This window comes from Polypterus senegalus, chromosome 9 (assembly GCF_016835505.1).
Source record: "Polypterus senegalus isolate Bchr_013 chromosome 9, ASM1683550v1, whole genome shotgun sequence".
In the NCBI taxonomy this organism is placed as follows: Eukaryota; Metazoa; Chordata; class Cladistia; order Polypteriformes; family Polypteridae; genus Polypterus; species Polypterus senegalus.
The window spans coordinates 101,885,349-101,901,645 of NC_053162.1; the positions used below are offsets into that span (position 1 = coordinate 101,885,349).

Consider the following 16,297-nt stretch of genomic DNA (forward strand, 5'->3'; position numbering starts at 1 on the left):
GACAAGCAGTACCCAGGCCTTGATTTAGACATTAACATTAACTGTGCTAACCAAGTATTTAGCAGTACATCTGAAACCTTATGCAATACCAGGTCAAATACTAATGATTGGTTTTTAGAATAAAGATATTGTAAGGTCCATATTCCTACTATACAGTATTTTATGTACAATTACTCCTGTTGTACTGTATTTACTGGATCTGCCAGAGGCTAAAATGACTAAAATATTCTGTACTTATAGCAAATCATTATAAAAGCCTGTTTTGACAGACAAAATGTGTGTTTTGTTGATAATGACAGCTTAGCATGAGCAAAACTGAGTGGAAGAGATTTGGCTAGAAATTTGTTTCTTGACCTCAGACAAGATATGGTATTTTAGTTATAATTTAGCAACACCATGCACTGAAAGTTTCCAGAAAAAACAAGTCTAGACTGAACTAAGATGCTGAACTATAAAAAATAATCTAGATAAAATTCTAACTGAAATCCCCTATAACCTAAAACCTTAAAACATACACAAGTAAAAAGAGATTTTTGCTTCGGTTTATAGATTATATTCTGCAATTACTACATGCAAAATACTTTTATGTGACTAACCAACATGACTGCCAGTACTACTCTGCTAAGTTTTATAATCAATCCTGTTTGGACTTATTTGACAAGGAGACAAACACATATTAAAAAAACAGACTTAGAACAGCCACAAGCAGAAGTTCGCCTTTGCTCAAGACTGTGTCCGCTTCTTTTTTTTTTTTTAGCATATCTTTGCAATGTTTCTAACTGATGCACTTGACTGTATCCACAATTTACACAAAATTGTGAGTAGACAGAGCAATTAATAAATCATGGCTGTTTAACAGCCTTGTTAGAAGTTAAAATTTAATAAAATCTTTAAGGTGTACAAGAACAAAATGCTTCAATGTATGCACATCTGTGAATAATGATTATATAAAAATGACTTTTCTGCTACACTTCTGTATTAACAAATAATGATAGCTAAAGATGTTTCTATGAAATTTCAGGGTTAAGAAAGGGAGATTAATGCCTAGATAAGAATAGATAAGATTGTTTACACAATCCATTTATTTAAATGTATAAATGCTAAGACTGTGTGGCAAAACCTACTTAAAAGTCAACTAAGTAATATTTCAGAGTAAAGCGGTACTTCATTTCTGACAGGACATCAATAAGAGAAAAAAACACCTCATTTAATAAAGAGACTTTATAATGAGAAATAGTCACGCTTCTTAAACGTAAAAAATTTCAGTTTCAACATAATATTGTTCCAAAACCAAGCCACGGGGGATGCACAAACCAGTGTTTTTCTTCGTGCTGGTCCCAAGACCGAATAAATGGGAAGTGTTACCTAAGGAAGGGCATCTGGTGTAAAATTTTGCCAGATTAAAATGGTGAGAACAATACAGATTATGAAGCTGGAAATTGAATGATGTGATTATGAATGTTGTTAGTACATATGCCCCGCAAGTTGGGTGTGTAATGGAAGAGAAAGAAGATTCCTGAAGTGAGTTGGATGAAGTGGTGGAGAGTATATGCAAGGGAGAGAGAGCGGTGATTGGAATAGATTTCAACAGACATGTAGGCGAAGGGAACAGAGGGGATGAGGAGGTGATGGGCAGGTATGGTGTCAAGGAGAGGATTGAAGAAAGTCAGATGACAGTGGATTTTACAAATAGACATGGCTGTGGTGAATACAGATTTTAAGAAAAGGGAGGAACACAGGGTGACGTACAAGAGTGTGGGATGATGCACACGGGTAAATTATACTCTATGCAATAGGGTCAGTCTGAAGAGGATTGGAGACTATAAAGTGGTGACAGTGGAAAGCATAGTTAGGCAGTATAGGATGGTGGTGTGTAGGAAGAAGTTGTATATCAAAAACAGTGCAGAAGGAGTGACGCATGCATTCAGGATAGAGATGAGATTACATCAGACATCAGCTCTGAGCCCTTTTTTATTTGCAATGGTGATTGATGGATAGACAGACAAGATAAGACATAAGTCCCTTTGGACTATGATGTTTGCAAAAGACATGTCTGTAGCAAGAGTAGGAAGCAGATCAAGGAGACCCTGGAGAGGTGGAGATATTCTATAGAGTGGAGAAAAATGAATGTCAGTAGGAACAAGAGAGAATACATGTATGTGAATGAGAGGGAGGACAGAGGAATGGTGATGATACAAGGAGTAGAGTTGGCAAAGGTGGATGAGTTTAAATACCTGGGATCAACAGTACAGAGTAATGGGGAGTGTGGAAGACAGATGAACAAGGGAGTGCAGGCAGGGTGGAGTGGGTGGAGAACAGTGTCAGGAGAGATTTGTGACAGACAGGTACCAGAAAGAGTGAAAGGGAAGGTCTACAAGACAGTAGTGAAACTAGATATGTTATATGGGTTGGAGACTGTGGCATTGACCAAAAAACAAGAGACAGAGCTGGAGGTGGCAGAGTTAAAGATGTTAAGATTTGCATTGGATGTGACAAGGATGGATAGGATTAGAAATGCACACATTTGAGGGTCAGCTCAGGTCGGCCAGTTAGAAGACAAAGTCAGAGAGGCAAGACTACGTTGGTTTGGACATGTCTAGAGGAGAGATAATGGGTATATTAGGAGAAGTCAAGTCAAGTTGGGGAGCATGCACTGATACACTGCGTTGCCGCACCCACTACACAATGAAACAACTCGAGATCCCGGTTTGCAACACCTCAGCCAGACATGTAGTCCACTCTCCGGAAATTACCTTCTATCTGCCGCAGCCAGGTGTTACGTGGGCAACCCCTTGGCCTGATCCAGCCACTCGGGTCCCCAATAGTGAGGATCGTACGAGCCTGATCACCCTCGGGGAAACGTGCCACATGGCCATAGTGCTGTAACTGACGCGCCCTCACAATGCAGGTAATGTGCCTCATTCGGGACTCCATGAGCAACTGCTCATTCGACACAAGTCAAACCAACTGTACCCAAGGATTTTCTGTAGAGACACAGTACCAAAGGAGTCCAGTCTTCGTCTCAGGTCATTGGATAGCGTCCATGTCTCGCAACCATATAGCAAGACAGGAAGCACCAGGACTCTAAAGACTTGGACCTTCATCCTTTTGCATAGATATCGGGAGCGCCACACACCCCTTTCCAGCGACCTCATGACCCCCCATGCTCTCCCAATCCGTCTACTGACTTCATAGGAAGAGTCACCAGAGACATGAATGTCACTGCCAAGGTAAGTAAACCTCTCGACAAGGTCGACACTCTCTCCACAAACAGACACACTGCTGATGGCTGTGCCTAAGTGGTCATTAAAGGCCCGGATCTTGGTTTTTATCCAGGACACTCGCAAGCCCAGACACTCAGACTCCTCGCTCAGTCTTTCAAGCTCCCTATCAGAGACTCCATTGACCCCGCAAAGATCATCATCAACAAAGTCAAGATCTGTGAATCTTTCTTCACCAATGGATGCCCCACAGCTGCTGGACCCCATGACCTTGCCCAACACCCAGTCCATACAAGCACTGAACAGAGTAGGAGCAAAAACACAGCCCTGACGAACCCCAGGATCAACTGGAAAAAACGCAGAGGTACTGCCTCCATTCTGCACAGCACTTACAGTACCAGTGTACAGGCCAGCCATGATATCCAGCAACCTCGAGGGGATCCCGTGAACCCTTTGCAAAAATCTACAAAGGCTGCAAATAAACTCTGCTGATATTCATGTTTGCTCTCCATGAGAACCCTCAGTTGCATGGTGCAGTCGATGGTAGACTTCTTAGGCGTAAAATCAGACTTTTCCGGTCACTGGTAGGTGAGCAAGTGATCATGGATCCTATTGAGGACGACCCTAGCAAGGACCTTACCTGGCACCAAGAGCAGAGTTATCCCCCTGTAGTTGCTGCAATCCAGGAGATCACCCTTCCCTGTCTAGAAAGGGATGACGAGTCCCATTTTCCTGTCAGTTGGGATGATGCCAGTCTCCCAAATGGAAGCAAAGATTGCTTGCAATGCCAGGACGACAGCCTTACCACCAGCCTGGAGAGGTTCACCCCGGATACCACAGATCCCTGCAGCCTTTCCCCCCCTCAGCTGGTTCACCACCTGTGCAATCTCAGTGAGACAGGGTGGTTCACAGCTAATTGGAGAATCAGCCTCAAGAACCATGAACCTAGAGATATCCAATGTCCAAGCTGGAGGATCAGCTTTGAACAACTGCTCAAAGTAGCCAGCCCAGAGAGTCACAACTGCAGTGTTATCCGTAAGGACTGTTCCATCAGCTTTCCTGACTGCGACTCTCCAAGGAGCAGATTTAGATTTGAATCTTGCTCACAAATTCTTCTAACAATTGCCTCTTTATCTGCCCTCAGAGCCCTTGCAGCTGTCCTTCTCATTTCCCGATACAGACCTGAGTTGCAATTGAGCCTTGCATTGCAACTTCTCTTGATGATATCCAGGGTGCCCTACGAGATAAAACACTTCCTTCTGGGAACACTGGTAACACCAACACAAACCTCAGCCACCTTCAGGGTCTTGTCATGGAAGGTCTCCCACATCACATTAGGATCGGCAGTCATATCCAAATCTGCAAGTTCCTCACATAAACTGCGTGCAAACTCATTAGAAACAGCGTGGTCTTGGAGTCTGGCCAAGTCCAGGCTCATTTTCCTAGTAGGTGGTAAACTACTGGACCTAAGCTGGATCCTAAGAGTAGCAACAACAAGTCTCTGGTCGGAATTCACAAACTGGGCACTTCTGCAGACCCTGCAGTTTTGCAAGAGCCTCCAGTGTTTGCCCACGAGTATGTGATCAATCTCCTTCACCACACCACCAGTATTGGAGTACCAAGTCCAATGATGCGGTTCTGGGTGCTGGAACCAGGATCCAGCGAATTGCAGCCCCTGACCTTTTGCAAAGTCCAGGAACATGGAGCCACTTTCACCATGGTCACCAGACCCATGGGGACCGAGACAATGCTCATAGCCATCCCTGTCAGTGCCAATGGCTGCATTGAAGTCACTCATGACCAGAGGAGTGTCAATTTGTGGGCACCCATCAACCACCGAGCGAAGCTGCAAATAAAATGTCTCCCTTGCCGAGACATCACTCACCACGGTTGGAGCATACACTGAGACAACAGACAAGGCACCCAGGGAGTAATCTGAGTCTCACAATACGCTCGTTGAAAGGAGTGATATCGGACACCATCAGAAGAAGCCAATCCGCTGCAGCAACAGCTACTCCCCAAGTATGACAGCCATTAGACCGACGAGGAGAAGGAGGAGAAGGATGTTAAAAACAGAGCTGCAAGGTAAGATGAAAAGAGGAAGGCCTAAGCAGAGTTTTATAGATGTGGTGAGAGAGTATGTGCAGGTAAATGGGAGTAAGATGCAGAGGACAGGAAGATATGGAAAAAGATGATCTGCTGTGGTGACCCTTAAAGGGAGCAGTCGAAAAAAAAAGAAGATACGTGCCTTGTTTCATAATAAGCATTTTGACAAAATAAATGAATATTTGAAACCAGCACTATATATTATCTTCATTTTCACCCCAAGTTACTATCCATGTATAGTTAGATCATTCTCTCCATTTATGTGTTTTATGTTCAGATTGTCTAGCTTTCTACCACACGATAAAGTTAGTTTAGACTACGTTGATTGCTAACTCTAAGCTGAGTCATACTTAGTGAGTCAGCCCTGTGACAGACTGTTGTTCTTCCCTTTCTCTTAGGAAAAACTTGATGGAAAAAAACAGATGGATGCATAGAAGGACAGAGGGAAGAATGAATAAAATAATGTACATATGCTGATGCAATATAATACCTGGCAGTTTTCAGTTACAAAAATAAACTGTGAAGTTATGAAAAAAATATGTTTCAATTCATTGCAAAATTGCCTAAATACGAAAATTGGATCCTGTCAAAGGCAGAGTCAATTTTTCTGAAATTACAACTTATTAATATTTGTACTTTATTTGCAACATAAGAGTAAGTAAATTTAGGATTTAAAAACATTAGCCAGATAAAGAATTTAGTTTATTTAGTCCAAACACACTCAATGGAATTCCTTCACATTACACCTCTATGCTTTTGTCATTTATGGTGTTAGATCACAATAAAATTTTTCCTGTTGGCTTTGAGTATTTTTGGCAGTTGCTGCCAAAAGCTGCAGGTAATGAAGACTGTGAGAAACTACAACTGAACAGTGGTGCTGAACTAAGAATAGAAAAGGGGATATTTGTTTCAAATTCTGTCATAAACACAAGAGAGAGTAAACTAAATATATAAGGCAACTTAATTCCATAAGGAAAGAGAAAGACAAGTGGAATTGCTCATTAAATTTTTATGTACTGTAGGTAATTTTAGTGTTGAACCTACTATATTTTTAAATAATTTTTAAAAATCTGTAAAGTGTATAGACAACTAGACTATACAAATTTCAAACAAGATGAACTCTGAATTGAAGGATTATCGGATGACTAGTTCTAACTTTATTGCATACACAGGTTCACTTAAAAATGTTAACAGACACCTTAAACCCACTACTAATTACTAGGTACATAATGCAAAAAGGAAACAGTAAAATATACAGGTAGTCCCCAGGTTATAGACTTATGACTTACGAACGGGGGCCGCAGCTGCGACGCATGTGCCTCAGTAACTGCCGCTCCGTCATCTTTGGCCTGGGGACGCTGCAAGAGGTGGCTGGACAGAGGCTGGAGGGATCGATTTTGCTGCTCGCGCAGTGTTGTGTCCCTCGGGCAGCTCCCAGCGGCAAGCGGTTTCACTGCCCACCCATCACACACGGCTGCCCCATTCGTTCTCGGTGGGCGGCTGGTAATGCTGCAATCGGTGGCTGGATGGAGGCTGGAGGGGGGCGATTTCGCTGTTCGCGCAGTGTAGTGTCCCACAGGCAGCTCCCGGTGGCAAGTGGTTTCTCTGCCTACCCGCCACACAAGGCTGGCCTGTTCGTTCTCGGTGGGTGGTGGTAATGCTGCAAGTGGTGACCCGGTTGTGGCTAAACGAAGGCCATTAAGGGTGAATGGGGCGGTGGGGGGTAGCATTGTAGTGTGCATCAGATGGCTGCCTATTGAATTGGGGGCAATTCACTACCTGCCTTTGGCCGCACCGTGTTCATTCTCAATGGGTGGGCGCTCCAGGCAGCATGCTGTAGTGGAGGTGACTGTGAGGTGGGCTGGTGATGAATCACCCGTCGATGCTCCCATTCATTCTCAATAGCAAGCCAGCTTGTACTGTTACGTACATAGCAGGAAGTTGTCTCTTGTCAGTACATCAGACGAATTGACAACTGGTGCCTTCCTGCTGTGATAGCGTGTACAGTGCTGTGCAGAAGAGCTCATTTTAATCTTTTGTCTTCACCCTTCAACAATGTCTCTGAAACACAAATCTGATGCAAGTGCTGGTGATACAGTAAAGAAGAGAAAAACCATCACCATTGAAAATAAAGTAGAAATAATGAAAAGGTCAGAGAGAGATCATTCATTGGCAGAGCACTTGGTTACAGTTGGTCAACAATAGCATTTATTAAATTTATGTACCTGTTCCGACTTACATACAAATTCAACTTAAGTACAAACTTACAGTCCCTATCTCGCATGTAACCTGGGGACTGCCTGTAAATGATATTTTACTTCTTTATACCAGAACTGGTGTGAAGTGCTTCATTTAGTCACTCATTAATTTTTATGCTAATTTAATTATAGTGTTGCAAGCTTTTGGAGCTTACTCTGGCAATGTCAAATGTAAGGCAGTAATGTACTCTTGGCAAAATTCTCATGGAAAAGCTTTTGCACAATTTTGCTTTGCTAAATTAACTTAACCTGCAGGTCTTTGGGATGCAGGTGGAAAGACATATATTCTGAGAAAACCCATAATGACACATGGAGAATGGTTAGACCCCACATTGACAGCCCTCAAGCTCAGACTGAACCCAGGCCCCTGGAGATATAAAAACAGCCAAACTAATATTATATACTGTATATAATCCATCCATTCATTATCCAACCTACTATATCCTAACTACAGGTTCATGGGGGTCTGCTGGAGCCAATCTCAGCCAATACAGGGGGCAAGGCAGGAAACAAACCCCGGGCAAGGCGCCAGCCCACCGCAGCATATATAATCCAGAAAACATAAATCATGAAATATCTGATCAACCCTTGACCATTCTAAATTTAGACCAGTCTGCATATGTAATTTTACCAATCTCATTCAGGGTGTTTTTTTAGCACAGTTTATTATATTTATCTGTGTGCATCTTCTTGACAGGCATATCTTTATCTTTAACTTCCATGTTAACTGTGATGATATTCAGATTTAGAGTAGTATTGAATCCACACCTAGTCTTCCATGTAGTTGTATTCTGATTGGTGTTTTTTTTAGACTAACTTGTGGTTCTTTTCTCTTTTCATACATATTGAGTGTATTATTCTTTTTACAGTATGTTGCAAAATTTTAAATGATGCATACTGAGAAAAAGAAGTAAAAGGGAACACAAGCATAAAAGTAGAAAAACTTAACCCACCCTGAACCAACAGGCAATTATTATAGGATTACCCAGAGAGGATGGAAAAAAAGATTGAGCTACATAACTGGAATGAAAAAGCAGTAGTGAAAGAAAGCTATACTACAGGGCTACTGAGAGCCATTATTCAAAATAAATCAAGTGAAGTACTTACATTTTTCAACTGACTTGCAGGATGCCCAATTAATCTGTGATGCAGACAATTAAAGGTGAATTAAAAGGTAGAAGGAAGGCTGAAGTTGTCCATAGTAATAGGCTAAGCTTCCATTGGAAGAGCTTCTCATGAGGCTTCCATTGAGATGGGTGTTATTCTTAATTCTATACTTTATTCTGACCTCACATGTAAAGATTATTGTTAGGTTTAATCTTCATATCATTTTATGAAACAAAGCGGAACTGGTGTTGCCAGTTGACTTGATTAATTGTAGACACTGTTTATGGTGTATGAAACACTATTGTAATTAAGGTCTGATCTCATTTAACATTCATTTTTAAATATCTTCACTTTACAAGATCCTTTTCTTGCTTAATAATCTCAGATTTATGTCATTCTTTCAAAACTGTATGATTTTATTTAAAAATGGGTAAGCAGATGATATCTTTATCTTCTGGACATCCTTAAAAATATTTTCACTGATGTAAGGATCAGTTGTTTTGTAGCATGGGATCTACAACTCAGAAATTTGAAAGCATCACTTTTTAAATACATTGAAACTAAGAAAGCAGACACACTACTGTTTATTTATTTTTCATTTTAAACTTTTTCATGTTGGTAAAACATTTTCTTCCATCCATTATTCAACCTGTTATATCCCAACACAGGGTCACAGGGGTCTGCTGGAGCCAATACCAGCCAGCACAGGGTGCAAGGCAGGAAAAAATCTCAGGCAGGGTGCCAGCCCACCACAGGAGGGTTATATCGAAAATTCAAATTCCATCCTTTATATTATAAAAAAATTAAAGTCATAGCCTTTGAGTAAACAAAACATATATAGACAATTGTCTGCTTCATACTATTTTGATTTGTGTAAGAAAAAGGAAAACTAAACAGTGAACTTCTTATGAAATGCAGAAATCTTAAAATATTTGTAGGTTGCATAAGGAATAACTTATTTATATTTAAATGGAATTGTGTTTTGTTTTACGTAGTGTTCATACATATTGTAGATGACAGCTAATTACAGTATATATTAGCAACTACCACTACCTTATTATAAAGTATATTATATTTAACTACAGTTAAACTAGGAAAATCATACTCCATTGGTAAATTTATGCAAGTATGTCACACATCGTATGTATGATCTATTTTATTTTGGACACAGAAAAACACTGCAGAAGTGTTAATATGGATTAACATAAGGATTCCTCGGAATTCTATCCTATTTTTTGCAATCATTAATTATTTTGTCTAGTAGGAAAAGCAGTGTTATCTAACTACAACCAACATTTCTTAGATGCTGCTAATGAACAATTTACTTGCTTTCTTTTTTTTGTTTTTGTGAACGTACTTGCTTCAAGTAAAGGAGTTTAGTGTAAGAGTTAAATATTTTTTACAAATATTAAATAATTCTGTATAACCACAATCTATACAAATAAAAGGCAAAGCCCTCACTGACTGACTGACTGACTGACTGACTGATTGACTCACTGACTGACTGACTCATCACTAATTCTCCAACTTGCCGTGTAGGTAGAAGGCTGAAATTTGGCAGGCTCATTCCTTACAACTTCCTTACAAAAGTTGGGCAGGTTTCATTTCGAAATTCTACGCATAATGGTCATAACTAGAAGCTATTTTTCTCCATTTACTGTAATGGAGTTGAGCTCGAAAGCCGTGGGGGGCGGAGTTTCGTGACATCATCACGCCCCACGTAATTACGCAGTACGTAGAAAACCAGGAAGAGCTCCAAAAAGCGCTTAAGAAAACATGCATTATATAATTAAGAAGGCAGCCAAACAATTAGAAGCGAGCGAGTGACATGTAAAACCATATTCAGCAGCTCACGTGAACTGACGCAGTGTGCAGACAAAAAGCAACAGTTCCAAAGAGTGCTGAACAAAAACCGAATTACACTGCTACGCTCAAATAGATAAACCACACGCCGTGGTGCAATAGTAGAGGCTTCGCCTCTAGCACCGATGTCTGAGGTTCGATTCCCGAGAGGGGATGCACTGAGTATGTACGCACGCATTTTTATTCATTTTAACTTCGCATCCCCTTGGTTTGAGACGTATACAAAAATATGCGGTTAACGCAGAAAGACAGATCACCAATCAAAGCTTTATGAATAATGGATACTTTATTCGCGATCAATGATTGTTTTGGTAAAGCCATACTCAGTGTATTCATTAGATGAACGGTAAAAAAGTAAGAGCGAGGGGAGGGTAACTTATTGAGGCACGCAGGCAAAACCACAATAGCACGCGGGCTTGATGTACTGTAGTGCGCGTCAACTCGATCTGAATTGCGCGATCACATCTGAAAAAATATATCTTTTCAAGTTCTATTTAGTCCATATGTGTCAAACTCAAGGCCCACGGGCCACATCCGCCCGCGTAATTAAATCCGCCCCGAGATCATTTTATATACTGTATTATTGTTATTAATGGCCCGGGAGATGAAGCGCCGGTAACACAATAAACTACAGATCCCATAATGCAGCGCTTCAGCTGCCTTGCCGAACACTTACCGCGTTAATCAAGTCTAGCTTATGATGCTGCAAGTTATGCGAAGCTAGCCCACATGATGCCGAAGAGAAAAGGTGATTCTGAACATAGAGCCTTTAAAAACCGATGGGAGGCTGAGTATATGTTTACTGACATTGCCAGTAAACCCGTGTGTCTCATTTGTGGAGCTAATGTGGCTGTAATTACAGAATTTAATCTAAGACGGCACTATGAGACAAAACATCAAGATAACCTGAAAGACCTGAATGCAATGCACAAGATACAGAAAGCAGAAGAGTTAAAGAAGAATCTGACACTTCAGCAGACATTTTTAACCGTGCAAAATCACAAAGTGATTTCAAGTGAAGCTACTTTTATGGGAGACACAAATGCACCAGTGCAACTTGCCCCACTTTCCCTGTTGCCAAGTAATGTTGAACCAAGTCGGCACAACGGTGTTCCCAAATACGCATTTTGCTGATAAACTGAGCACACTGCGCACTGCGTTAGCACGGCGCTTTGGTGACTTTGAAGAACAAAAAAAGAATTTTCAGTTGTTTCGTAACCCATTTGCCGTCGATGTGGAAACTGCACCTGTGCAGATTCAGATGGAGGTGATTGAGCTGCAGTGTAATGGCACACTGAAGGCAAAGTACGATACTGCAGGGCCCGCACAGTTTATTCACTCCATTCCCGCACAAATGCTCCAGCTCCGTCTACATGCGGCTCGAACCTTGTGCATGTTTGGTACCACATATCTGTGTGAGAAGCTCTTCTCAGTCATGAAGACTAACAAAACAGCACACAGGAATCGCATCACTGATGAGCACCTGCAGTCCATCCTGACAATCTCCACAACACAGAACCTCACACCAAACATAAACAAACTTCTTGCCAAAAAAAGATGCCAGGCGTCCAGCTCTGATAAAATGACATAAGAGCAAAGACAACTGAATGATTTGATTTGTTATTGCTGAAAAGAACAAATTTTATTTATATTTCCAGGTTTTGTTATGCACCATGTTCATATTTGAATTTGTATAATTTTGACAGGATATATTTTTATGGAGAGCAAAATATTATAAGTTATTTAAGGTATGAGTTGATTTATTCCGGAATAATATTCTGTCGACTAAATAAAAATTCCTTCTATTTAAAATTTAAATAGAACTTGAACAGAAACGATAGTTCATAATATCCACGCAGACTTGCACGTAAGAGCGGGAGTCATCCGTTTTAACAAGCAGCATATTGCACTGATACGAAATAGCCTGCCCATTTAATTATTTAGGAATGGATAAATAAATTAAGATTTTGTACAAATAATGTTTTTCATTTTTCTTCCTTCATGGATTCTGGCACCCCCAGCAACAGTTGCTCGCACCCCAAAGACTGTATATATGTGTATATATATATATAAACTGCTCAAAAAAATTATAGGAACACTTTGAAAACACATCAGATCTCAATGGGAAAAAGAAATCCTCCTGGATATCTATACTGATATAGACTGGGTAATGTATACATATATATACATATATATACATATACATATATACATATATACATACACATATATATATACATATATATACACACATATATATACTGTGTATATATATATATATATATATATATATACTGTGTATATATATATATATATACTGTGTATATATATATATATATATATACACACATACACATGTATATATACACATATACATATACATATATACATATATAGATCAGATCTCAATGGGAAAAAGAAATCCTCCTGGATATCTATACTGATATAGACTGGGTAATGTGTTAGGAACGAAAGGATGCCACATCGTTTGATGGAAATGAAAATGATCAACCTACAGAGCCCTGAATTCAAAGACGCCCCAAAAATCAAAGTGAATAAATTATGTGGCAGGCTAGTCCATTTTGCCAAAATTTAATTGCAGCAACTCAAAATTGTACACAGCACTTTGTATGGCCCTGTGTTCTTGTATACATGCCTGACAACATCGGTGCATGCTTCTAATGAGATGACAGATGGTGTTGTGGGGGATCTCCTCCCAGATCTGGACCAGGGCATCACTGAACTCCTGGACAGTCTGAGGTGCAACCTGGTGGCATTGGATGGACCAAAACATAATGTCCCAGAGGTGTTCTATTGGATTTAGGTCAAAAAAGTGTGGTGGCCAGTCAATGGTATCAATTCCTTCATCCTCCAGGAACTGCCTGCATACTCTCACCACATTAGGCCAGGAATTGTCGTGCACCAGGAGCCACTGTACCAGCATAGGGTCTGACAATGGGTCCAAGGATTTTTGATCCTGATACCTAATGGCAGCCAAGGTGCCTTTGTCAAGCCTGTAGCGGTCTGTGTGACCCTCCATGGATATGCCTCCCCAGACAATCATTAACCCACCACCAAACTGCTCATGCTGAATGATGTTACAGGCAGCATAATGTTCTCCATGGCTTCTCCAGACCCTTTCACTTCTGTCACGTGCTCGGGTGGAACCTGCTCTCATCTGTAAAGCACAGGGCACCAGTGGTGCATCTGCCAATTCTGGTATTCTATGGCGAATGCCAATCGAGCTGCACGCTGCTGGGCAGTGAGCTCAGGGCCCATTAGAGGACATTGGGCGCTTGGGTCAGCCTCATGAAGTCTTTCTGGTTGTTTGGTCAGAGACATTCACACCAGTGGCCTGCTGGAGGTCATTTTGTAGGGCTCTGGCAGTGCTCATCCTGTTCCTCCTTGCCCAAAGGAGCAGAAACTGGTCCTGCTGATGGGTTATGGACCTTCTATGGCCCTCTCCAGCTCTCCTAGAGTAACTGCTTGTCTCCTAGAATCTCCTCCATGCCCTTGAGACTGTGTAGGGAGACACAGCAAACCTTCTGGCAATGACATGTATTGATGTGCCATCCTGGAGAAGTTGGACTACCTGTGCAACCTCTGTAGGGTCCAGGTATCGCCTCATGCTACCAGTAGTGACACTGACTGTAGCCAAATGCAAAACTAGTGAAGAAACAGTCAGAAAAGATGAGGAGGGAAAAATGTCAGTGGCCTCCACCTGTTAAACCATTCCTGTTTTGGGGGTCATCTCATTGTTGCCCCTCTAGTGCATCTGTTGTTAATTTCATTAACACCACAGCAGCTGAAACTGATTAACAACCCCTTCTGCTACTTAACTGACCAGATTAATATCCCATAAGTTTCATTGACTTTATGCTATACTCTCATTAAAAGTGTTCCTTTAATTCTTTTGAGCAGTATATATATATATATATATATATATATATATATATGTGTGTGTGTGTGTGTGTGTGTGTATATGTATATATGTAGATATGTATATATATATATATATATATATATATATATATATATATATATATATATATATATATATATATATATATATATATATATGCCAGCAACACTTGTGCTAGTAATAAATAAAAATGAAAATAAAAAGATAATATCACATAAAACATTTGCTTATGTAAGTTAATGTAATGCATTTTACATAAAATATAAATTATTATTATTTAATCATAAAAATGCCAATATGCTGCATACTTCTCCTTGCAGTGTTTTGTGTTTTTAGTATATAATTTAGTTATTTTTGCTAATCATTACCATTATTATTCTTATTCCTATTCTTAATCCTAACAATTGATTAACCATTTCAAACTTTAGGGCCAGTATTCAGAATTCATCTTGTATCCTGTTAAATAAAGAGTTATTCTCATAAATCCTACACAGCCTGGCTTGACCAGACATACAGCTAGGAATTTGGAACAAAGACGTAGGCATCCAAGTGGAAGCAAAACATCACTACAGTTAACCTCCTCCACCCAGCATTCGACTTTTAGACAAGACTGGCTTCACAAAAACACATTACAAACTGCTCTGTTTTTTGGAAGCATGGCTACCCACTCAGACACCAGATGCTGCTCTACAATCTTATAACTACTCAGTCTCGCACAGATCAAACCAACCTGTCATATAAAAGAAGATGAGGAGAAGGAGTGTGTTTTATTATAAATGATGCAGGGTGCATAAATGTGGACTCATCTCTAAAACATGTTTACCCGATTTGAAATATTTAATAGATAACTGCCATCTGTTTCTTCCTAAAGTGTTCTCCAGTACTTTTCTGTTTGCCAGTTCCAATCCTCAGTGAGATAACACCAACAATATGTTAAACTATCTGCTCAACATTTTTACAGCATATGAATGTTTATATGTTGAAAAATGCTGTTTATTGGTTATGAAAACTTCAAAAAAGCAAATTTAATTATTGTTTACCCTAACTTTTATCTGGATGTCACCTGGTCCATAAGAGGTACTAATATTCTGTATCACTGATACACCTCTATAAAAGATTGCGATCACTAACTGCCAGAGTAAAGCGAATCAGGTAATAAAAGTAGTTCAGTGCCAGGCTAAAGAGGCACAGGAAAAGGTATAGAAATGCAGCAACTACATAACTGGAACATATTAGGAAACTTCTTATCAGATCTGGATGAGTATTAGTGATGAGCAAACTGTGCTGAAATTCAGAAAAATCACAGGGATGTTAGGAGCTTTGCAAAATTGCACAAAATGCATTACAATCAAGACTGAAGGAGAAACTGAACTGGTTCTGAGTGGATTATAATGATACAATGGCTTTTTTGTGTTCCTGAGGGCTAATGAAGCATATGCCAACTGTGCTTGACTGATTTTTGTGGCTGAAAATGTAATCTGTGCTATGAGGATGCACAAATAACAAAAGATGCAGACGAAACGAATACTACAAACAAAATGCAACAAATGGCGAACTAGCAATAAGGAAATAAAACCTCACAGAGTTCCAGTTTTCGGACACACATTAGCTGTGCCACGAAGAAGCTGCATGCGATTGTCTCGTTCCATTATTTGAGGTCACAGGTACAGCTGAAATGTCTTTTTTGTTTCCCCATGTATCTGTGTAAGAACAAAGAAACACTTTGTAAACAGTAATAAACCTTTCATTATTATTTTACAGGGTCTCCTGTGCTTTCTGATGAAGGAATGAGGGAAGAGGACAGCTCCTTTAAAGCTTCT

General features: G+C 40.1%; 1 protein-coding gene across 1 annotated transcript in view; it reads right to left on the minus strand.

The window, feature by feature from the left end:
* Positions 1-16,297, minus strand: part of LOC120535587 (BTG3 associated nuclear protein) — a 319,241-nt gene that overhangs the window by 174,087 nt on the left and 128,857 nt on the right. The window lies entirely within an intron of this gene.